The 25,708-nt window shown below is 39.8% G+C and overlaps 1 long non-coding RNA gene across 1 annotated transcript in view; it reads left to right on the forward strand.

The window, feature by feature from the left end:
* The first annotated feature begins 301 nt into the window (after nucleotides 1-301).
* LOC119733197 overlaps nucleotides 302-25,708 on the forward strand; it is a 34,699-nt gene continuing 9,292 nt past the window's right edge. Inside the window, exons 1-3 of the long non-coding RNA XR_005271692.1 lie at nucleotides 302-354; nucleotides 12,882-13,047; nucleotides 22,532-22,697. This is a non-coding gene — a long non-coding RNA (uncharacterized LOC119733197). The remainder of the gene's footprint in view (nucleotides 355-12,881; nucleotides 13,048-22,531; nucleotides 22,698-25,708) is intronic.

A 25,708-nucleotide genomic window follows, 5' to 3' on the forward strand; every position in this document is an offset into this window, starting at 1 on the left:
AAATTTAAATGGGCGATCTGACTCTGTTATTATGTTCGTGCACAAATGAGTTCTGGTAGCAGGGCTTTGCTTTGTGGAGTTAATTCAATGCTTTCTTTCCCCTTTTGAGCCCTGGCACGAATACAGCTCAATAATTCAAATTTTTCCTTTCGTTATTTGAATCCTTTCAGCAAAGTGAGGACCACTGACTGATGAGGGAATTGCTCTACTGAGATGAGGTTGAGCCTGCCTCAAGACATCGTCAGGGCTCCGACAGCCTCATCAAACAGAAACCCGAGGAACCGGAAGCAGGGAGGAGGACCGACAGATGAACGGATGACCTGCTTGCTGGGCTACCCATTACTGATTCTTGAGGTTAGTTTTTAGTTACATGTACCTAAAGAATAAGCAGAAACAAGTAATCAAAATGGGTGATCTGGCGCTCTTCTATGTTCTCCCACAAATAAAGAGTGCTGGTAGTGGGGCACTGCTTTGTGGGGTTAATTCGAACATTTCTCCCCCCCCCCCCCCCCACCTCTTGCTCTACCTTTCAGATATTTCTTAATAATGATAACCCAGTCAAAACCTAGAAAACTCAGAGTCATTTTGAAGATGTACCCTGGAGGAATGCTATCAGTCAAAACCTAGAAAACTCAGAGTCATTGTGAAGAATTATTTGATATTTTATAATGAGGATTTAAACGTACATACAGGCTGGACATTTGTCACAAAATGTCTCTCCCTGTTTATACATTACCCTAATCACATCATAAATTTGAAGCCATTTTGAAAACTGATATTCTCGTTTGACAACAATGTAAAATGGCTTAATAATGTAACTGGAAGTGCCTATTAGAAACTGAATTTGTCCTTAGCACCCTTTTCCTTGCAGTGAAAAAAAGAGAAAAAATACTAGCTCATCTTTTACCTTTATATGCAACATCCATAAACTTATGTACTTGGCCCATTAGAACCCTCCGATGCAAACATGCATACTCAAAATCAGTCAGGTGACCGTTTTTTGACCCGATGGAATTCTATGCATAGAACTAAATTATTGACCCGTTTTGACTGCTTAAGTAACTGGCCATGAGAATGACTTGACCAACTGTGACCCGTTGAACAGTTGTTGATAATGAATATTTGCTGACTGTTATTGTCTCGTTAAAGTACTGTCATAGTCAGTAAGTTGCTGGTATTGACTGTTTGAAACATGATCCCTGTCAAAACAGCTGTGGGTGCTAAATTGCTGTTGACTGTTTTTGACTTGACAGTCCTTCTGATTTGAAAATCACAGGCGTGTGGAAAAAAGCTCATCTGGACTTTTCGAGGTGTGTATTTTTTCTAGGTGTGTGATTTTCTAGGTGTGTGATCTGTGGTCCAGGGAAATTCAGACATGCAATTGTTCACACTTCGCGGGAAGCTTTTAGGTGTGCGATGGTGTGGGGGTGTGATCGCACACCTCAAATCAGAAGGACTGACTTGACAAAGTGCTGTCCACAGTTGGTGTTTGGTATTGACTGAAACATGATCCCTGTCAAAAAATACCCCCTCCAAAAAAAAAAACCTTACCTATTACCCTGTTTTCAAATGCCATGTAATTGGAAGCAGAACTTTTTGGATGGGGGCCTATTGGTATTGTCAGCAATTAGTAAGTGGCTGGTATTATCAAACAGCTGTGGCTACTGTGTGGCTGTTGATTGTTGTATTGACCTGATAAAGAATTGTATGCAAGTGGCAGGTATTATCAAACAGCTGTGGCTACTGTGTGGCTGTTGATTGTTGTATTGACCTGATAAAGTATTGTCTGCAAGTGGCAGGCATTGTCAAACAGCTGTGGCTACTGTGTGGCTGTTGATTGTTGTATTGACCTGATAAAGTATTGTCTGTAAGTGGCAGGCATTGTCAAACAGCTGTGGCTACTGTGTGGCTGTTGATTGTTGTATTGACCTGATAAATTGTCTGTAAGTGGCAGGCATTGTCAAACAGCTGTGGCTACTGTGTGGCTGTTGATTGTTGCATTGACCTTATAAAGTATTGTATGCAAGTGGCAGGCATTGTCAAACAGCTGTGGCTACTGTGTGGCTGTTGATTGTTGTATTGACCAGATAAAGTATTGTATGCAAGTGGCAGGCATTGTCAAACAGCTGTGGCTACTGTGTGGCTGTTGATTGTTGTATTGACCAGATAAAGTATTGTATGCAAGTGGCAGGCATTGTCAAACAGCTGTGGCTACTGTGTGGCTGTTGATTGTTGTATTGACATGAGTGATGTTATAGAGTGCAGTGCTACTAACTGGTGGCTCCTCATCATGCTCTCCACCAATGTACTGATTTCCTCTTTCTTAGCGGTGTTTCCAGTCATGTCTTCATGTCAAGTTGAACTTTAGCGCAAACTGATTAATATGGTGAGCCAGAATATATGTAACATCTGGTTTGGGAGCATTTTAAGGGAGTTTTTCCTTCCTTTCCTGTGCATTTGGGGCTTTAGCAGTTTTTCTGCGCACCAAGACGTCAGGTATCTTTTGTGACTAGTAGATCACACCTTCTGCTGGTAACAATTGGATGTTCCTCCAGCACCAGTGCAGCACTTGATATGCTAATGAACCAATGTTGTCTCCCATTGAATTCAACAATGCCACTGCATCTGCCAATGGACTCCTCAATGGCTCCTGCTTCATCCCAGTGAGGCAGATATTCGCCAATACACCTGCACTCCTTCAATAATGGACCCGATCTTTGCCGTCCATGTCCTCTTCCTGCTGAAATCTGCAGTGATATTGGACCCAGAACATGTCCAATCCATCCACCATCCAAATCTTCTGGACTGATCACTGGCACCTGTTGTTTTTGGCGCACTCGTTGTGGATGCAAGGCTGGGATACGTAGGCGCCGATCCACTTACTTCAACTTCGACATACCCATTGTAATTGGAAATCGCACATCAAGTCAAGACGGACCCCATCACCCTGATTACTTCAATCAAAATTCACCAGCCCGCTATGTAAATGCACACAAAACTTGGTTTATCCACATCAGTCTGTGACTGTCATACTAAAGCGTCAACACAGCCTCAACACAGCGTCAACACATCCAAAATGCATTAAAAGTGACAAAAGCAGTATGTAACCCATACGGTATGGACAGAAGCAAGATTTTGGCTTAAAATCAATAGGTTAAACGTCTGAAAATTGCAATTTTCAGTTCAAGAAAATTAGCTCTCCGTGCCGCTCCGAGATCGGCTGCAATGTTGCCTCAGTGGCAGCACGAACCATTCCATTATGCTAAAGGGTGAGAGCGTCTTTCAATAAACCTCAGTCCCTCAGTCTCTCACAGATCAGAGTGCATCCTTCTGCATTGTAATGTCATAACCTACACACCCCTACTCAAAAGACGCAGAGGGCGCTTCATCATGAATTGACGTGTTAAAAAAGTGCTCCGGAAAAATCAACTATTATTTTGCAATAAAGCTCCTCCATCTCAGTCACCATCCACCTTGTGAGTATACACTATTTAGTCATCATATTCCCGACCCACCCAAGTTCAACGCAAGCAATATGCCTCCCAAAAAGGACAAAAAAGGATCAGTATCAACAGAGCCAGCTCTCGCGCCAATCCCGTCAGGTGACCAACCCCGATCGCCTGATGCGTCATCATCGGACAATGCAATAGCCAGCCTGCGGCGGGAAATTCAATCACTGGCATCTGATCTTCATGGCAAACTGGACAAGGTGATCTCAAACCAGGAATCTCTCTTAACGAGGATCCATGGACTGGAAACCGAACAACACGAGATGGAGGAGGCAATCAAGTTCTCGTCTAAGACCATCGACGAAATTCAAGACAAAAATAAGATCAAGTCGGATGGCGTCTCCAATCTGAAAGCACAGCTAAACGCATCCATTAACAGAATAAATCAACTGGAGGAAGCTACCCTGAACTTGGAACGACACTCCCGCAGCTTCAACCTGAGATTTGGGGGAATTCCTAAAAACCCAACAGAGCCCACCACCTACCCGTACGACACGGTCAAGAAAATCCTGACCGAGAGGTTCGGCATGCTGGACGTAGAAATCGAGGCAGCACATCGCACCGGTCGAGCACCGACATCACCATCGGACAAGTCCCGGCACATCATTGCCAGATTTCTGTACCGCTATGAGCGCCAGACTGTCCTGATGGGGTCCAAGTCCAAGCTTGCCAGCACGGGAATCTTCATCCTCCCAGACCTACCAGCTGCTGATGTCGCCAAGAAAAGGTCCCTCCAAGATGTCATGAAACGAGCCTATGACGCCGGTCAACGTGTCATATTCCGAAGTGGCCAGCTCTACATCCAGGGTAGAAAGTATACCGGCACAGCCTCCTAATCACAATCTAATAAAACCTGAATACCCTGTGCCATCCAATTAATTTATACATGTATTAGTCTTCAGTATAATTTGTTGGTTTTTCCCGGTCCACGTCAATTCCTCAATCTAAATCTTACATTAGTTCATCCACTTGTTGGTTTTTTCCCCCCCCTGTTTGTGTATATTTTGTTGTGTTTTGATGTTTGTATGTTTCTAAGCTTCATGCATACCTACCTCTTGGCTTGTTTACAATCACCCTGGCTACACAATTCGAATTCCACACCTCGCCTAAACGACCTGTTAGTAAAGACGGCTGGACGCATTTACATACTTATTGTACCCTTTACTGCCCGGCTGGCTCTAGAAATGCATTACTTAACCTATTGCATAATATGTAATGGCGAACGTAACTGATAAATGCAGCATATGTTGTAAATCAATTGATAAGCATGACTGGTACGATTTTTGTGGAACTTGTAAAAACTGCTTTCCTCAAATATTACCGTTTAATCATCTTTTATCTCAGGACTTTGATTTGGTAATTGTTGAATTTAAAACTAATACTAAAATCGATGCCGACCGACTAAAAAACCTAAAATTTAATCCATTTATTTGTAATGAGAAACTTGCTGGCAATAGTGATATCGATCCAGACATGAATTACTATGCTACAAATTATACCACATCAGAGTACCTCTTGTCGGACCAGTTTGTTGAAAAATACAAACTGACTAATTGTCGAAATACTTTTTCATGTCTTCACCAGAATGTTCGAAGCCTCGCTAAAAATTTTGACCAAATGATTGATTTCATAAATATTCTTAACTTCCAATTCCATGTGCTTGGTTTTAGTGAAACATGGTTAAATGATCAGAGTCCTGATATGCACATAAAAGATTACTCATGCGTTAAGAAAAATAGACAAAATAGGACAGGTGGCGGTGTTGCACTGTACGTGCACAATTCCCTTGACTTTTTTCTACGTAATGACCTATACTGAATTGTTCAGAATGTGACTCATTATTTATTGAAATTCCTTGCACTGAGGGTAAACATATTATTGTTGGAATAGTTTACAAACCGCCTTGTTTTAATACAAATGAATTTGTTAATTTTTTTGACACTATCCTGGCAAACATAAACAAGGAAAATAAAATTTCCTTCATCATGGGCGACTTTAACATTGATTTGTTGAACTACAATAGCCATAATCCAACTCAGAATTTTGTTAATTCTCTTTTTAGCAATTCATATTTACCGCTGATAGACAGACCAGCTCGCATAACGTCAACAACTGCTACCTTAATAGATAATATTATATCAAACAGTACTGGACGTACAGAAAGCGGCATCCTGTTCAATGACGTTTCTGACCACTTACCAATTTATCAGATATCTTCCTTTAATATTAGAGGAACTGATAAACAAAATGCAGCTCGATTATGCAGACACATTACAGCAGATAGATTGGAAAGGTTCAAAATCGATTTAAACAACGCAAATTGGAATACGGATAATTGTACGGATAATCCTAATCATATAATCCTAATGATAATTTTCATTCGGACTTTTTAAAGATATTTCAAGATAACTTTTCCCTAAAGAAAACCAAGCCCTCTAAGAAACTCAAATTATGGATGACGGATGGAATCTTGAATTCAATTAATCATAAAAATAAACTATACAAAAAATATTTAAAAAACCAACTAGTAACTATTTTGACAAATACAAGATTTTCCGTAACAAGTTAAATGCCATCATCAAGATTACCAAAGCAAAATTTTATAAAGATAAGTTTGAAAAAGTAAAAAGTAATGCTAAAAAAACATGGTGTATAATTAACTCATTATTAAACAAAAATAATCATAAAAAGTACCCTTCTGAATTCAATATACGTGGAAACCATACAAATAACACCAAAGATATTTCAAATGCTTTTAATGACTACTTTACTCAAATAGGCCCTTCTCTCAATCGAAATCTTCCTCAAGCAAATGCTGGTTATGAGAATTACTTGACTGATCCTAACGAAAATTCCATTTTCTTTAATCCAATAACAAAAACAGAAATTCATGAAATTGTTTCCAAATTTAAAAACAATAAGTCTCCTGGCTTGGATGGTGTCAAACCAGGGTTAATCAAATCTGTCATAACCAATATAAGTGATCCCCTGTGTCACATTTTTAATTTATCTCTATCTAAAGGGGTTTTCCCAGATAAATTGAAAATTGCCAAAGTCACTCCTATATTTAAAAAAGAAAACCCCGCTGAGCTTGGTAACTATAGACCAATTTCGGTACTATCATGTTTTTCCAAGATTCTTGAAAGACTTGTGTACAATAGGACAGTAGCATTTCTAGACAAATATAACATCATTTCTGATAACCAATATGGTTTTCGATCTAATTTCTCCACTTCAATGGCACTTATTGACCTAGCAGATAAAGTAGTCCAAAAGTTTGAGGAGAATGCTTTTTCAATCGGTATATTCTTAGATTTATCAAAAGCATTTGATACTATAAACCATGATATTCTTCTTCATAAATTAAATTTCTATGGTATCCGTGGGGTTGCCCATGATTGGTTTGCGAGTTATTTGAATAATCGTAAACAGTGTACAACTTTTAATAGCTGCCTCTCTGATTTTACAGGCATCTCATGCGGAGTACCCCAGGGCTCTCTGTTGGGACCTTTGTTATTTCTACTCTATATTAATGACATTTCAAAGACATCTAACTTATTATCCTTTATATTATATGCTGATGACACTAGTTTATTCTATTGTAACAAAGATCTTATTACCCTGTATAATATTGTCAATAATGAACTGGTCAGTATCTGTGATTGGTTAAAAGCTAACCGCTTAACTCTTAATTCATCTAAATGTAATTATATGATCTTCAGTAACAGGAAAAAACAGAATAACTCATCAAACTTAAATATTTTAATGGATAGCAAAACTATCAAGAAAGTAGACAAGTTTAGATTTTTAGGTGTAATCATCGATGAAAAATTGACTTGGAAATATCACATCGATGAGATTGTAAGTAAAGTTTCTAAGAGTATTCGGAACAAGACAACAGAACTTCTTGATTTTGTTTCTGAAAATCATCTTGATATCATTGGTATCTGTGAGACATGGTTATCCATCGCATCCTCCACAGCATTGATTTGAATCTCTTGTGCGCTGAGATTGAAGGCAACCATCTGTCAGCCCGATGCAGTGTTGCCGTGTCAACGAGGCAGCCGACAGTTACAACTTCATAATGTCTCAAATCTTGGATACATTTGCTGCAGTCAAGTCCCGATGTGTCACTATTCAGCCTGACACCAGTTGGTACACTGATTGTTCCAAGCTAAGCACCGATGAAGACAGCTTTAGCACAGGTGGCATGCATCCTCACTCGAGATTGATCGCCAACTACATCACCAACAATGCCAGCATGTGATCTCGCTGAAAACAACTGTTTCGTGTCGCCAACAAGCTTCTCCATAGGAATAAGGAATCTTCTTTACCTAAGTTCAATTCCGACAAGTCACTTGCTGACCATTTCAGCGTTTTTTCACGTCCAAGATTTCTTTGATTCGTGATGCACTACCTCCCCTTGTGCCAGATACAGATACTTCTACCCCCACCCCGCCAACACAAACTACACTGACCAGTCTCCGTTTCGCCTCTCAAGATGAGATTTGCACTGTCATCTTCAAATCCCCAGCCAAATCATGTGACTTGGACCCTATACCATATCGTCAGAACCATAGTGTAGAAACATTACTTGTTCATCTGTCCGCGACCACATCCTACGACAGATGGATGTTGGCAAAGTAACGGCCCTTGTGCTTCTTGATCTGTCATCAGCATTTGACACCATAGATCACGCCATCCTGATCAGTCGCTTGCACTCTTTGGGAGTGCACGATGCAGCCTTGCAGTGGTTTGCATTTATAACTTCGCGCTTAGATTTGTGTAATTCCCTCATGTATAACCTGCCACAACACCAAATCAACAAACTTCAATGCCTCCAAAATGCCACTGCTCGCCTCATCACCTTATCCAGACGCACCACTCATATCACCCCCGTCTTAAAGTCCCTTCACTGGCTCCCCATCGCTGATCACATTGCCTTCAAGATCCTCCTTCTCGATTTCAAGTCACTACAAGAAACCTCACCGGACTATATAACAGACATTATCTCTAAATATCAGCCATCAAGTAGACTTCGTTCGGCCGGAATCTACCCCTTGTGATTCGCCAGTCATCATCATTGTCTGTATTTAAATCTTCTGTGAAAACTCATATGTTTACCTCACGTTTTTGTGTTTTAAACAAGTTGATGTTTATTACTGCGTATTTTACGCAATATATCATGCATTGCGCAGTGTTGAAAATGTTCCAAACATGTGCTCTTATTGCTTGAAATGTTTTTCGAATTTCGACGCGGCCGATACGCATTATGCAATTGGATGCTCAGTATGTTGATGCATGAGGCTGGTCTGTAGGAAATGACTTCATTTTACAAGACCTATTGGGGAATGTAAAAATGGGTGACAACCTTCTCACATGCTGCCAATTTCCAAATGTTTGTCAAGTGACACATTTTTGGAAATTTCTGTGAAACCGCCCTTCCCCCATGCATTCTAATTTGTAATTGGTTGCAATTGGGGGATCCACGAAGGAGTGACAACCTTGCATGATGTCAATTTCCAAACATGTGTCAAGAGGCACATTTGTGGACATTTCTGTTTATCTGCCCCCCCCCATGTGTTCTAATCCCCCCCCCCCAAATAATATGTCAAGTGACACATTTTTGGAAATTTCTGTAAATCCCCCATGTGCTCTAATTTGTACTTGGTTTGCATTCGGGGGATTTACAAATGAGTGACAACCTTCTCGCATGCTATCAGCTTCCAAACGTGTGTCAAGTGACACATTTTTGGAAATTTCTGTGAATCCTCCTACTCCTCTATGTGTTCTAATTTGTACTTAATTCACGAATGGTTGACAACCTTCTGGCATGCTGTCAATTTGCAGAAAACAAAATAAGATCCTTTCCAAAGATGTGTCAAGTTACACCTTTTTGGAAATTTCTGTGAATCTGCCACCTCCCGAATGCGTTCCAATTTGTACTTAGTTTGCAATTGGGGAATCCTCGAATGGTTGACAACTTTCTGCCATGCTTTCAAGAAAACAAAAGAAGATCATTTCCAAAGATTTGTCATGTGACACAGTTTTGGAAATTTTTGTAAATCTCCCAATGCGTTGTTACAATTTGGGAAGCCACAAATGAATGACAACCTTCTTGCATACCTTCTTGCGTGTCAAGTGACACATTTTTGAAAATTTCTGTGAATTGGCTCCTCCCCCATGCTTCTAATTTGTACTTGGTTTGCAATTTGGGAATCCACAAATGGGTCCGAACCTTGCATGCTGTTAATTTCCATAGATGTTCATAGGAGTTATTAAGGAAAATTCTGTGAATCTGGCCCCCTTCCCCATTGTGTCAATGGAAGTTTCTGTAAATCCCCCCATATGTTCTAATTTTTGTATTTAGTTTGTTATCCATGAATGGTTGACAACTTTCTGACATGATGTCAATTTGAAGAAAAGAAAATATCATTTCCAAAGATGTGTCATGTGACACATTTTTGGAAATTTCTGTAAATCCCCCCTCCCCATGCACTCTAATTGCACTTGGTTTGCAACTTGGGAATGCACAAATGGGTGACAACCTTTTCGCATTCTATCAATTTCCAAACATGTGTCAAGTGATACATTTTTTTTAATTTCTGTGATTCCCCCCCCCCCCCCTCAAATGTGTTCTAATTGAGTGATCGGGCAATAAAATCTAATAGGCCCCAGACCTCTCTTGATATTCCTTGATGAAATCCGACTCAGCAGCCTGACTCCAAATATATCTCAAGATCCCCTGACTCCTGTCAGAGTCTTAATAATTAAAGATATCAGCTACAACTGATGTAAATCACAGTTACTAACTGTCTAGATATCCGCTCTCCGACTCTGGCTCCACAAAAGTTTTTCTCCCCAAAACTTTGCTCCCCAAAACTTTGCTCCCCAGCTCAGCTCAGCTCCCCAATTTAATCAAGTTGGCTCCCCCAACTCAAGTTGTAAAGATCTCAGCTCCCCAAACTGGCCAAAGCACTATGTGTAACTACAGTTAGAGATCAGCAGTAGAGTTCGCAGCTAGCAGTAGACCAACACCCATCAAAGAACCGTACCCAGAATGAACAAAATCTGCCCTATTTATACCCTATTGGCCCAGCGCGAAAATCAAAAGTACACGCTAGTAAATAGGCCATGCCCATTTTGTAAAAATCACAGTATACTGAATTCACATAGCGATAGTTTCCCCTCAATTTCTCCAAAATTATACAGCAAAATATCACACAAAAAGGCTTAAATTAATCTTCAAGACATTCCTTAAAGTAAATCTGTTGTAAAAGTGTGAATAAATTATACAGAATCCCCCAAATGCTCACTTTTACAAGTAGTGAATGAATGTAAACAAACCTTAAGTTCATTGAAGAAAATTCAGTGATGTCACAGATATGAATATTCATGAGACAATCACTGACTTACCCAACCTTGTTCCCATGGGTACGAGATCTTTCTGCGCCATGTTGCTTCCCATCATGCCTTGCGCGATCTTAACCCCTGGAATTGTGTAATTTAAATGTATCAAAATGTGGCACATAATTAGGCAGCAGTTTTACGTGCCGACGCCATCTTTAAAATGTTAAAAGTTGTGATTTTGAAGAATCCATCCTTTTAAACATAAGGTTTGGACATTGCGTTATTTAGCGAAGATTTGTATTAAATGTATCAATCTTGGAAAGGTGTGCGCAGTACGCTCTGAAAAGCCAGTCAGCATCGTTTACGTGTACATCACGGCTTGCAAATTGCTTCAAATTAGACAACTTTACATCTAAAGAAGCTTCATAATTATTTAGTAAAATGTTCTAATAATATAAATTACTTTTTAGAAGTCTCAGTTTGCTAGAAATAATTTTAGAACTTTCAGCCAATCAGAAACATTTTAAGCGCCGCTCAAATGGCAGCCATGTTGGATTTTACCATCACGCTATTTATAGCACAGCTGACATGTGTAAACAAACACGTGAGTGTACACACTAAATTTCGGCAGGAAAATACTCAAAACTACCTAGAAATAATACTAAAAAGACAACAGGAATTTTCTAGACAAAAATGCCAGATCTCTAGGAGGATATAGGTAAGATTTAGAGTAATAAAACTTACGTAAAAAGTGGGATTTGGGTGCATTTTCCAGAAATTGTGAACTTGTACCATGTTACGAAGATGTCCTAAATTTTGTTACGTCATCATGACGTCATCAAGTATCAAATTACAAGCAATTTCATGGAAAATTCTGACAAAATAGATGGCACTGTATCTTTTGAACTAAATAGAGTATCGTGTTCGTTTTTTAGTGAGGTTGTAGACTATGCTGTGAAAAACGGTTCCTGTTCCCGGACACAAAACCGCATGACCTTCACTTCCGGTGTTACCGGAAGTGCAATAAAAACCAAATATAACTCAAAAGCGGAAGCATTTTACTACACACATATTATGAAAGTGAGGAATGCCAGACACAAAAAAGTGTGATGACGTCATCATGCGAAAGGGCGCCCCCTAGCGGCACATCAAATAGAGTTTGCTTTCTTAAATTTTAGAATTTGAAAAGGATCATATTTTCAATTTAATTCTATCATTTGATCCCTGTCATATCTTCGTAGTCCAAGTAATGATATCCATTACAATGTTCATGTATGGATAACTCTAATGCTGTGACGTCATCAAACCGGAAGTTAGGTGTTATTAATACAAACAATTATATTTCCCATATATTCATACGTTATTTTCACTTCACAATGAAAAGGTATCCTCTCTGAACTTTATCAGTATTCACTAACCGCTTTTGAACGATGATGTCATCAAATCAGAAATAACTTTTTTGCGCACATAGAATGTTTACTGAAATTTATCACACTATTAAAGATACATTTTTTTAACATAATCATTGATTGTACTGGAAGGGAGTTAATTTCGTGAACCTTTGTTCTACATAGACATATATTCCTAACTTAACTGGGCAGTGTATAACAGTTCAGTTTGTTCTTGGTTTTCAATTGGAGCATCCACAAATGGGTGAAACCGGCTGAATGAGAATCATGTCCCAATGCTGATTTGGGAATGTGTCATGAGAGAGCGCAATTCAAAATATGACTCGGCAACTTTGGCATTTGAGATTCAGAATATTGTGGTTATGTTTGTTCAGTTTTCTCGAAATATAGAGCATCCATAGAGCCAAAACTTCATCAGGTTAGTTATTAAGCATCCTTGTTGCAACTCGATGTAACTGATTTTCAACTGTTGCCGTAGCTTCCACTGTAGAAACACAATGTAGAAAACAGAATACAATTTATTGCCTTCAAGAGAGAACTGCACAAAGATAGAAAATGTTTCATTTCCTTATGATTAACTGTTATTCCTGTTTTGTTATTTTTGTTCAAACAGCTGATTGAAATCAACCAGTCTGAGTTAGTTCTCTTGGTTGGGGAGTTATTTGGGTGGTAACGAAGCAGTGGACCAGGCAATCAATCGAGCACACCATTGAGACATGGATCAACCTCCACTGATTGACGGAGTTGTGCTGACTAAGATTGACACCATTGATGATAAAGTAAGTAGCAAGTTTATGTTCTGCATAGGCTTTGACCTTGGTTTGATTCCTCTTTTGTTCCATGTTGTAGCCTTAGTTATCCTTGAATGAATTGAACAGTTTTTGGTTCATATCCTCTGCTTGATCCTCTGTTCTATTGACCCTGAGTCTTTGTACCCCCAGGTGACGATAACGCGACGCCATGTCCAGTCATGCAATGTCAATTCAGTTTGAGAGGTAGTCTGGTAAAAAAGGATGGTTGAATCGTGACATTCACAAATTTAAGAATGTGATGACAGAATTTCAGAAAGTTGACTGGATATCGCTGCTAGGCATCATCATGCAGTTTGACTTCACGCCGGTGCCGTGCAAGTGTGAAATTAAGGTTGTGATGAAAGATGTTTTTCCTAGGGATATCTTAAATTGGGATGATGATGTTTGATGAATAAGATCATTTGGGAGCTCGTTTCAGTCTTCAATCGTCTTTGGGAACAAACTTTTGTGGTACACTTGTGTGCGGCATTGCAAGGAAGCGTAGCACTGATTATGTCTATTTCTTTGTGGTCGTTCTACTGGGGTGATGTAATAAGGGATGTTAAGGGCAATTTCTTCATGGATGGAGCGGTAAAGCATAGTGACCCTGCTGACTGTTCTGCAGTGTTGGAGGCATAGGCTCACAAAACCAAGTGTTGTATTAGCTCTGCTTGCTATTTGATTGATGTGAAGAGACCATGACAAATCTTTTTGAATTTCAACTCCAAGGTATGGATGGTTGGGTACAACAGAAAGGTTGCCATTCATCAATCTGTAGATATTATCATGATGATTTTTGCTTCTTGTCATATGCAGGGTGTGACATTTCTGTGGCTTAAATGACATCTGCCATTGATGAGACCAGCTTACAAGGCTATCCAGATCTTTTTGGAGTTGTTGTTGGTCATTGAAGTTAGCAATGCGTCGGAATAGTAGGCAGTCATCAGCAAATAACTTGATTTTGGTGTCTTTGCTAATGTTGTCACCAATGTCATTGGGGGACTCCTGATGTAACTGATGTAGGGTCTGATGTTTCTCCATCTACAACTACTTGTTGGGTTCTGTTGGTTAACCATGTTCTGATCCATGTCAAGGTGTTACCTCTAATCCCGTAGTGTTCTATTTTATGAAGTAATCTCTCATGGGCTACAGTGTCGAATGCTTTGCTGAAGTCAAGCACCTGCACATCTATCTGAGCTTTGTTATTTTGATCTCGGTGTCGATGGATTTCTTCCATGGTGTTTATGAGTTGGGTTTCACACAAGTGATTAAAGATATGTTCCAGTAATTTGCAGGCTACCCACGTGAGGGAAACTGGTCCGTAGTTGCTTGGTGATGATTGGCCCCTCTTTTTGTATCCAAGGATTTGATGACTGTCACAAACCAGGTTCGACTTAAGAAAAAGTTTTGGTTTCTGGGACACGTCACTTTTTAATGAATATTAATTATAAAGAAACAAAATTGCGCCCTCTTGCGACAATGACAGTTTTGTTTGGATCAAAGTTGGTAAGTGGCAGGCATTGTCAAACAGCTGTTGCTACTGTGTGGCTGTTGATTGTTGTATTGACCTGATAAAGTATTGTCTGTAAGTGGCAGGCATTGTCAAACAGCTGTGGCTGCTGTGTGGCTGTTGATTGTTAATATAAAGTACTTTTTAGAAGTCTCAGTTTGCTAGAAATAATTTTAGAACTTTCAGCCAATCAAAAACATTTTAAGCGCCGCTCAAATGGCAGCCATGTTGGATTTTACCATCAGTAAAACAAGTATTGTCTGCAAGTGGCAGGCATTGTCAAACAGCTGTTGCTACTGTGTGGCTGTTGATTGTTGTATTGACCTTATAAAGTATTGTCTGCAAGTGGCAGGCATTGTCAAACAGCTGTTGCTACTGTGTGGCTGTTGATTGTTGTATTGACCTGAGTAATGTAATAGAGTGCAACGCTACTAACTGGCGGCTCCTCATCATGCTCTCCACCAATGTACTGATTTCCTCTTTCTTAGCTGTGTTTCCAGTCATGTCTTCATGTCAAGTTGAACTTTAGCACAAACTGATCAACATGGTGAGCCAGAATATATGTAACATCATCTGGTTTGGGAGCATTTTAAGGGAGTTTTTCCTGCCTTTCCTGTGCATTTGGGGCTTTAGCAGGTTTTCTGCGCACCAAGACGTCAGGTATCTTTTGTGACTAGTAGATCACACCTTCTGCTGGTAACAATTGGATGTTCCTCCAGCACCAGTGGTATCTGTGAGACATGGTTATCCATCGCATCCTCCACAGCATTGATTTGAATCTCTTGTGCGCTGAGATTGAAGGCAACCATCTGTCAGCCCGATGCAGTGTTGCCAGTGTTGTAGTCGAGTACTTTTTTCTGAGTACCGAGTACTGCCGAGTACTCAGGCATGTGATTTCTCCGGGTTTTTTCCGGAAATCCATTTTTTGCGGTTCAAAAGTCCACCAACGTGAATCGTGAGAACGAGGTTGAAGACCATGCGTTGCCGTTAGCGCGATCATGTGATTTTTCGCTCGGGTCCGAGGTTGTGATTATTTAGGTCTAGTTCCTGTGTCGGTACCCAAGATGCACATGTTGCGCTGTTTCAGGTGTACAGACTAATATTGCTCAGCGTGCACAACAGCATACAGTACAGGGCAATCGTGTGGATTATGCACGTTGTTTCATGTGCGTCGAGTGTTTGTGTACGCGACGTGTACGGATGCTTCCAACATGGCTGCACCCAACAAGTCAATATTGTCGAAAGGAGATAAATCAGTGCGAGAGCTTGATAAAAAAGTGAAAAATAAGTTCCGGTGGGAATGGTTTCGGGACTCCGTTATTATTGACGGGCATCAGCATGAATTTCAAGAGTGTTTTCGATAAAATAGCAACCGCTGGCAAGGTTTTTTGCAATGTTTGCAACGACACTATCAACTACGCGTCGAGTGGAAAGAAATTGCTCGTATCCCATGTGAAACACCCGAAGCACATCATCATTGAGACTGATTAGTCTGGTGCTTCCAAAGATGGTATGTTCCATTCAGTTGTGGATGAAGCAAAACAAATATTTGTGTAGAATAATCTTGTTTTATTTATTTCTTCATGATTTTACAATGGTTATTATTAATCACCATGGAGTATTTATAATAAAAAATAAATGACAAATCATTGATGATGGTGATGAACTGAAACAAAATGCAACAAAAGTGAAAAAAGAAATAACAAAATTGACAAAATATTTTGGCTCAAATGTTATTCACCATCTACATTTTACCACTCGGCCAGATCATCCAGAAACACAACCTATATCATTGCTATGCTGATGACATACAGCTGTATCAATCCTTCAATCCATCTCAACCCAATGCTGTGTCTGCCCCGGAGAATCTTGAGGCTTGCATTGATGAGATCAAGACATGGATGATGACAAACAGTCTCAAATTGAATGACAACAAGTCTGAATTTATCCTGTGTGGCTCAAAACAACAACTCGCCAAGTTCAATATCACCAGCATTAGCACTGGAGATTGTCACATCCACCCTTCCAGCAAGTGTCGCAACCTAGGTGTCACTTTCGACCCCCACATGTCCCACATTGATCAGATATCAGCAGTGTCAAAATCAGTCAGATTTCATCTCCGTTATCTTGGCTTTATTTGGAAGTATCTAAATCGTACAGCCACTGAGCAACTCGTCCATGTATTTATAACTTCGCGCTTAGATTTTTGTAATTCCCTCATGTATAACCTGCCACAACACCAAATCAACAAACTTCAACGCCTCCAAAATGCCACTGCTCGCCTCATCACCTTATCCAGACGCACCACTCATATCACCCCTGTCTTAAAGTCCCTTCACTGGCTCCCCATCACTGATCACATTGCCTTCAAGATCCTCCTTCTCGCTTTGAAGTCACTACAAGGAACTTCACCGGACTATATAACGGACATTATCTCGAAATATCAGCCGTCAAGTAGACTTCGTTCGGCCGGAGCACTACAGCTTACTGTTCCCCGCACCAATCACTCTTGGGGAGACCGGTCTTTCTCAATCACCGCTCCCGAACTCTGGAACAATCTACCCCTTGAAATTCGCCAGTCATCATCATTGTCTGTATTTAAATCTTCTGTGAAAACTCATATGTTTACCTCACGTTTTTGTGTTTAATGAGTTGATGTTTATTACTTCTGTCACTACTTTCTGTTATTCAAATTTAACTTAATTTATACTGTAATTGTTTTGTATGTATTGTGCACCATGAGCATCTTGCTTGGCGGATATCGGCGCCTTATAAATGTTCATTATTATGATTATTATTACTATTTCCAAACATGTGTCAAGAGACACATTTTTGGAAATGTCTGTGAATTGGTCCCCCCCCCCCTATGCATTGCTATTTGTACTTGGTTTGCAATAGGGCTTGCTCAATGACGTCCAAATCTGTAGGAGAGCTGCAACTGCGTATTTTACGCAATATATCATGCATTGCGCAGTGTTGAAAATGTTCCAAACGTGCGCTTATTGCTTGAAATGTTTTTTGAATTTCGACGCGGCCGAAAGTCGTTATGCAGTTGGATGCTCAGCATGTTGATGCACGCGGCTGGTCTGTAGGAAATGATGTCATTTTACAAGACCTATTTGGGAATGCACAAATGGGTGACAACCTTCTCGCATGCTGCCAATTTCCAAACGTATGTCAAGTGACGCATTTTATGGAAATTTCTGTAAATCCGCCCCTCCCCCATGCATTCTAATTTGTAATTGGTTTGCAATTGGGGGATCCACGAATGAGTGACAACCTTGCATGACGTCAATTTCCAAACATGCGTCAAGAGGCACATTTGTGGAAATTTCTGTTTATCTGCCCCCCCCCCCCATGTGTTCTAATTCCCCCCCCCCCAAAGATGTGTCAAGCGACACATTTTTGGAAATTTCTGTTAATCCCCCCATGTGCTCTAATTTGTACTCTGTTTGCATTCGGGGGATTTACAAATGAGTGACAACCTTCTCGCATGCTATCAGTTTCCAAATGTGTGTCAAGTGACACATTTTTGGAAATTTCTGTGAATCCTTCTACTCCCCTATGTGTTCTAATTTGTACTTAATTCACGAATGGTTGACAACCTTCTGGCATGCGGTCAATTTGCAGAAAACAAAATAAGATCCTTTCCAAAGATGTGTCAAGTGACACTTTTTTGGAAATTTCTGTGAATCTGCCACCTACCGAATGCGTTCCAATTTGTACTTAGTTCGTAATTGGGGAATCCTGGAATGGTTGACAACTTTCTGCGATGCGCTCAATTTGAAGAAAACAAAAGAAGAACATTTCCAAAGATTTGTCAAGTGACACATTTTTGAAAATTTCTGTGAATTGGCTCCTCCCCCATGCTTCTAATTTGTACTTGGTTTGCAATTGGGGAATCCACGAATGGGTCCAAACCTTGCATGCTGTTAATTTCCATAGATGTTCATAGGAGTTATTAAGGAAAATTCTGTGAATCTGGCCCCCTTCCCCATTGTGTCAATGGACATTTCTGTAAATCCCGCCATATGTTCTAATTTTTGTATTTAGTTTGTTATCCACGAATAGTTGACAACTTTCTGAGATGCTGTCAATTTGAAGAAAAGAAAAGATCATTTCCAAAGATGTGTCATGTGACACATTTTTGGAAATTTCTGTAAATTCCCCCCCCCCCCCTCCCAATGCACTCTAATTGCACTTGGTTTGCAATTTGGGAATGCACAAATGGGTGACAACCTTCTCGCATTCTATCAATTTGCAAACATTTGCAAGTGATACATTTTTTTAAATTTCTGTGATTCCCCCCCCCCATGTGTTCTAATTGAGTGGTCGGGCAATAAAATCTTCTCAACAAAATACACTTAGGCCCCAGGCCTCTCTTGATATTCCTCGATGAAATCCGACTCAGCAGCCTGACTCCAAATATATCTCAAGATCCCCTGACTCCTGTCAGAGTCTTAATAATTAAAGATATCAGCTACAACTAATGTAAATCACAGTTACTAACTGTCTAGATATCCGCTCTCCGACTCTGGCTCCCCAAAGTTTTTCTCCCCAAAACTTTGCTGCCCAGCTCAGCTCAGCTCCCCAATTTCATCAAGTTGGCTCCCCCAACTCAAGTTGTAAAGATGACATATTCTCTAAGTATCTCAGCTCCCCAAACTGGCCAAAGCACTATGTGTAAAGTACAGTTAGAGATCAGCAGTAGAGTTCGCAGCTAGCAGTAGACCAACACCCATCAAAGAACCGTGCCCAGAATGAACAAAATCTGCCCTATTTATACCCTATTGGCTCAGCGCGAAAATCAAAACTACGCGCTAGTAAATAGGCCACGCCCATTTTGTAAAAATCACAGTATACTGAATTCACACAGCGATAGTTTCCCCTAAATTTCCCCAAAATTATACAGCAAAATATCACACACAAAGGCTTAAATTAATCTTCAAGACATTCCTTACAGTAAATCTGTTGTAAACATGTGAACAAATTATACAGAATCCCCCAAATGCTCACTTTTACAAGTAGTGAATGAATGTAAACAAACCTTAAAGGGAATATACAACATTTGCAAACATCAAAAAATAAAACTACCAAATCATTTTGAAATACCTTGCTGGACTGTTAGTGAATGACAGTGTAAAGCATCCTGTAAAATCATGGCACCTGGTATACTGTCATTTTCAAGAAAAGTGGTATTCTTGTATCAATTTCCAACGCTGGTCGGCCGACCAGCGTTGGAAAAAACTGGCTTTTTTCCAAATACTGGCCCCAATTGACCATCGCACTTGTTTGCAATCAATTACAAACCTATGAACGGGTACAAGCCAGCTAGACTGGTTCTCTGACCTTACAATTCCCCAATGTATGTAAACTGCTCTCTTTCTTCTTATATGGAGTCAGGGAACCAGACTACAGGAAAACGATTTTTTTCTTGGTTTTTATAGCATTTTTTAACCCAAAACCTCAAAAGGTCAGTGTAACTATATTTGCTATATATTTCCAAACCCCCCAATTCCATTCATTTCTGAAAATTACAGCAAAAGCAAATGATGTATATTCCCTTTAAGTTCATTGAAGAAAATTCAGTGATGTCACAGATATGAATAATCATGAGACAGTCACTGACTTACCCAACCTTGTTCCCATGGGTACGAGATCTTTCTGCGCCATGTTGCTTCCCATCATGCCTTGTGCGATCTTAACCCCTGGAATTGTGTAATTTAAATGTATCAAAATGTGGCACATTATACGGTAATTAGGCAGAAGTTTATCCGTTTGACGTGCCGACGCCATCTTTAAAATGTTAAACATTGGACATTGCGTTATTTAGCAAAGATTTGTATTAAATGTATCAATCTTCGTATTGCATGCGCAGTACGCTCTGAAAAGCCAATCAGCATCATTTATGTGTACATCACGTCCAGGGGTTAGTGAAGGAATGTGCAGGCGCCCATGGAGTCGAGGCTGTGACTTACCAGACGAAATCTGACAGAAAAGTCATCAAAACTTGCCCAACTTTCAAAGTTGATTCAAATTAGACAACTTCACATCTAAAGAAGCTTCGTAATTATTTAGTAAAACGTTCTAATAATATAAATTACATATTAGAAGTCTCAGTTTGCTAGAAATAATTTTAGAACTTTCAGCCAATCACAAACGTTTTAAGCGCTGCTCAAATGGCAGCCATGTTGGATTTTACCATCACACTATTTATAGCACAGCTGACATGTGTAAACAAACACGTGAGTGTACACACAGAATTTCAGCAGGAAAATACTCAAAAATACCTGTAAAGACAACAGGAATTTTCTAGACAAAAATGCCAGATCTCTAGGAGGACATATGTAAGACTTAGAGTAATAAAACTTAAGTAAAAAGTGGGATTTGGGGGCATTTTCGTCACAGTATGATCCAGAAACCTAGTGTGAACTTATACCATGTTACGAAGATGTTCTAAATTTTGTTACGTCATCATGACGTCATCAAGTATCAAGTTACAAGCAATTTCAGGGCAAATTCTGACAAAATAGTTTGCGCTGTATCTTTTGAACTACATATAGTATCATGTGCGTTTTTTGTGAGGTTGTAGACTATGCCGTGAGAAACATTTCTTGTTCCAGACACAAAACCGCTTGACCTTCACTTCCGCTGTTACCGGAAGTGCAATAAAAACTGAATGCAAGTCAGAAGTGGAAGTATTTTACTATACACATATTATGAAAGTGAGGAATACCAGACACAAAAAAAGTGTGATGACATCATCATCCGAAAGGGCGCCCCCTAGCGGCACATCAAATAGAGTTTTCTTTCTTTAATTTTAGAATTTGAAAAGGATCATATATTTAATTTAATTCTATCATTTGATCCCTGTTGTTCTAAACAGAACAAAAAACTACTTAGCAAAGTTGATAATAAGCAGGACAAGTTCTTCTCAGAACTAGTATCTTCTAAGCAGTAGTTATTACCACATGGTGTTACCGCAAACCGAAACGATACCGATACCCCACCATGCAAAGCCTCAAATCTTATATCATTTGATCCCTGTCATGTCTTCGTAGTCCAAGTAATGATATCCATTACAATGTTCACGTTTGGATAACTCTAATGCTGTGACGTCATCAAACCGGAAGTTAGGTGTTATTAATACAAACAATTATATTTCCCATATTTTCATACGTTATTTTCACTTCACAATGAAATGTATCCTCTCTGAACTTTATCAGTATTCACTTAATACCGCTTTTGACTGATGATGTCATCAAATCAGAAATAACTTTTTTGCGCACATAGAATGTTTACTGAAATTTATCACACTATTAAAGATACATTTTTTAACATAATCGTTGATTGTACTGGAAGGGAATTAATTTTGTGAACCTTTGTTCTACATAGACATATATTCCTAACTTAACTGGGCAGTGTTTAACAGTTCAGTTTGTTCTTGGTTTTCAATTGGAGCATCCACAAATATGTGAAACCGGCTGAATGAGAATCATGTCCCAAATGCTGAGTTGGGGAATGTGTCATGAGAGGGCGCAATTCAAAATATGACTCGACAACTTTGGCATTTGAGATTCAAAATATATTGTGGTTATGTTTGTTCAGTTTTCTCGAAATATAGAGCATTCATAGAGCCAAAACTTCATCAGGTTAGTTATTAAGCATCCTTGTTTAGATTTTGAGCACTAGTTTGCTGGTTGAAATGAAATTAAAAAAAATCACAAATTACACGTTTTAATTGCCAAACACGCTTTCAAGAACACGCTGCAAGAAACAGCTGTCGTATTGCAACTCGTTGTAACTGATTTTCAACTGTTGCCGTAGCTTCCACTGTAGAAACATGATGTAAAAAACAGAATTCAATTTATTGCCTTCAAGAGAGAACTGCACAAAGATAGAAAATGTTTCATTTCCTTATGATTACTGTTATTCCTGTTTTGTTATTTTTGCTCAAAACAGCTGATCGAAAATAACCAGTCTGAGTTAGTTCTCTTGGTTGGGGAGTTATTTGGGTGGTAACGAAGCAGTGGACCAGGCAATCAATCGAGCACACCATTGAGACATGGATCAACCTCCACTGATTGACGGAGTAGTGCTGACTAAGATTGACACCATTGATGATAAAGTAAGTAGCAAGTTTATGTTCTGCATAGGCTTTGACCTTGGTTTGATTCCTCTTTTGTTCCATGGTGAAGCCTTAGTTATCCTTGAATGAATTGAACAGTTTTTGGTTCATATCCTCTGCTTGATTTCTGTTCTATTGACCCTGAGTCTTTGTACCCCCAGGTGACGATAACACGACGCCATGTCCAGTCATGCAATGTCAATTCAGTTCGAGAGGTAGTCTGGTAAAAAAGGATGGTTGAATCATGACATTACACTTTTTAACAAATTTAAGAATGTGATGACAGAATTTCAGAAAGTTGACTGGATATCGCCGCTAGGCATCATCATGCAGTTTGACTTCACGCCGGTGCCGTGCAAGCGTGAAATTAAGGTTGTGATGCAAGATGTTTTTCCTAGGGATATCTTAAATTGGGACGATGATGTTTGATGAATAAGATCATTTGGGAGCCCGTTTCAGTCTTCAGTCGTGTTTGGGAACAAACTTTTGTGGTACGCTTGTGTGCGGCATTGCAAGGAAGCGTAGCACTGATTATGGCTATTTCTTTGTGGTCGTTCTACTGGGGTGATGTAATAAGGGATGTTAAGGGCAATTTCTTCATGGATGGAGCGGTAAAGCATAGTGAGCCTGCTGACTGTTCTGCAGTGTTGGAGGCATGGGCTCACAAAACCAAGTGTTGTATTAGCTCTGCTTGCTATTTGATTGATGTGAAGAGACCATGACAAATCTTTTTGAATTTCAACTCCAAGGTATGGATGGTTGGGTACAACAGAAAGGTTGGCATTCATCAATCTGTAGATATTATCATGATGATTTTTGCTTCTTGTCATATGTAGGGTGTGACATTTCTGTGGCTTAAATGACATCTGCCATTGATGAGACCAGCTCACAAGGCTATCCAGATCTTTTTGGAGTTGTTGTTGGTCATTGAAGTTAGCAATGTGTCGGAATAGTAGGCAGTCATCAGCAAATAACTTGATTTTGGTGTCTTTGCTAATGTTGTCACCAATGTCATTTGGGTACTCCTGATGTAATTGATGTAGGGCTGATGTTTCTCCATCTACAACTACTTGTTGGGTTCTGTTGGTTAACCATGTTCTGATCTATGTCAAGGTGTTACCTCTAATCTCGTAGTGTTCTATTTTATGAAGTAATCTCTCATGGGCTACAGTGTCAAATGCTTTGCTGAAGTCAAGCACCTGCACATCTTTGTTATTTTGATCTCGGTGTCGATGGATTTCTTCCATGGTGTTTATGAGTTGGGTTTCACACAAGTGATTAAAGATATGTTCCAGTAATTTGCAGGCTACCCACGTGAGGGAAACTGGTCCGTAGTTGCTTGGTGATGATTGGCCCCTCTTTTTGTATCCAAGGATTTGATGACTGTCACAAACCAGGTTCGACTTAAGAAATAGTTTTGGTTTCTGGGACACGTCACTGACAAACAAAAATTTATAATGAATATTAAATATAAAGAAACAAAATTGCGCCCTCTTGCAACAAGGACAGTTTTGTTTGGATCCAAGTTGGTAAGTGGCTGATATTAAACAGCTGTGGCTACTGTGAGGCTGTTGATTGTTGTATTGACCTGATAAAATAATGTCTGCAAGTGGCTGGCATTGTCAAACAGCTGTGGCTACTGTGTGGCTGTTGATTGTTGTATTGACCTGATAAAGTATTGTCTGCAAGTGGCAGGCATTGTCAAACAGCTGTGGCTACTGTGTGGCTGTTGATTGTTGTATTGACCTGATAAAGTATTGTCTGCAAGTGGCAGGCATTGTCAAACAGCTGTGGCTACTGTGTGGCTGTTGATTGTTGTATTGACCTGATGAATGTATTGTCTGAAAGTGGTAGGCATTGTCAAACAGCTGTGGCTACTGTGTGGCTGTTGATTGTTGTATTGACTTGATAAAGTATTGTCTGCAAGTGGCTGGCATTGTCAAACAGCTGTGGCTACTGTGTGGCTGTTGATTGTTGTATTGACCTGATAAAGTATTGTCTGCAAGTGGCTGGTATTGTCAAACAGCTGTGGCTACTGTGTGGCTGTTGATTGTTGTATTAACCTGATAAAGTATTGTCTGCAAGGTGGCTGGTATTATCAAACAGCTGTGGCTACTGTGTGGCTGTTGATTGTTGTATTGACCTGATAAAGTATTGTCTGCAAGTGGCTGGTATTGTCAAACAGCTGTGGCTACTGTGTGGCTGTTGATTGTTGTATTGACCTGATAAAGTATTGTCTGCAAGTGGCAGGCATTGTCAAACAGCTGTGGCTACTGTGTGGCTGTTGATTGTTGTATTGACCTGATGAAGTATTGTCTGCAAGTGGCTGGTATTGTCAAACAGCTGTGGCTACTGTGTGGCTGTTGATTGTTGTATTGACCTGATGAAGTATTGTCTGCAAGTGGCAGACATTGTCAAACAGCTGTGGCTAATGTGTGGCTGTTGGTTGTTGTATTGACTTGATAAAGTATTGTATGCAAGTGGCAGGCATTGTCAAACAGCTGTGGCTACTGTGTGGCTGTTGATTGTTGTATTGACCTGAGTAATGTTATAGAGTGCAGCGCTACTAACTGGCGGCTCCTCATCATGCTCTCCACCAATGTACTGATTTCCTCTTTCTTAGCGGTGTTTCCAGTCATGTCTTCATGTCAAGTTGAACTTTAGCGCAAACTGATCAACATGGTGAGCCAGAATATATGTAACATCATCTGGTTTGGGAGCATTTTAAGGGAGTTTTTCCTTCCTTTCCTGTGCATTTGGGGCTTTAGCAGTTTTTCTGCGCACCAAGACGTCAGGTATCTTTTGTGACTAGTAGATCACACCTTCTGCTGGTAACAATTGGATGTTCCTCCAGCACCAGTGGAGCACTTGATATGCTAATGAACCAATGTTGTCTCCCATTTAATTCAACAATGCCACTGCATCTGCCAATGGACTCCTCAATGGCTCCTGCTTCATCCCAGCGAGGCAGATATTCGCCAATACACCTGTACTCCTTCAATAATGGACCC

This window comes from Patiria miniata, unplaced genomic scaffold, assembly GCF_015706575.1.
Source record: "Patiria miniata isolate m_02_andy unplaced genomic scaffold, ASM1570657v1 HiC_scaffold_25, whole genome shotgun sequence".
NCBI classification, from domain to species: domain Eukaryota; kingdom Metazoa; phylum Echinodermata; class Asteroidea; order Valvatida; family Asterinidae; genus Patiria; species Patiria miniata.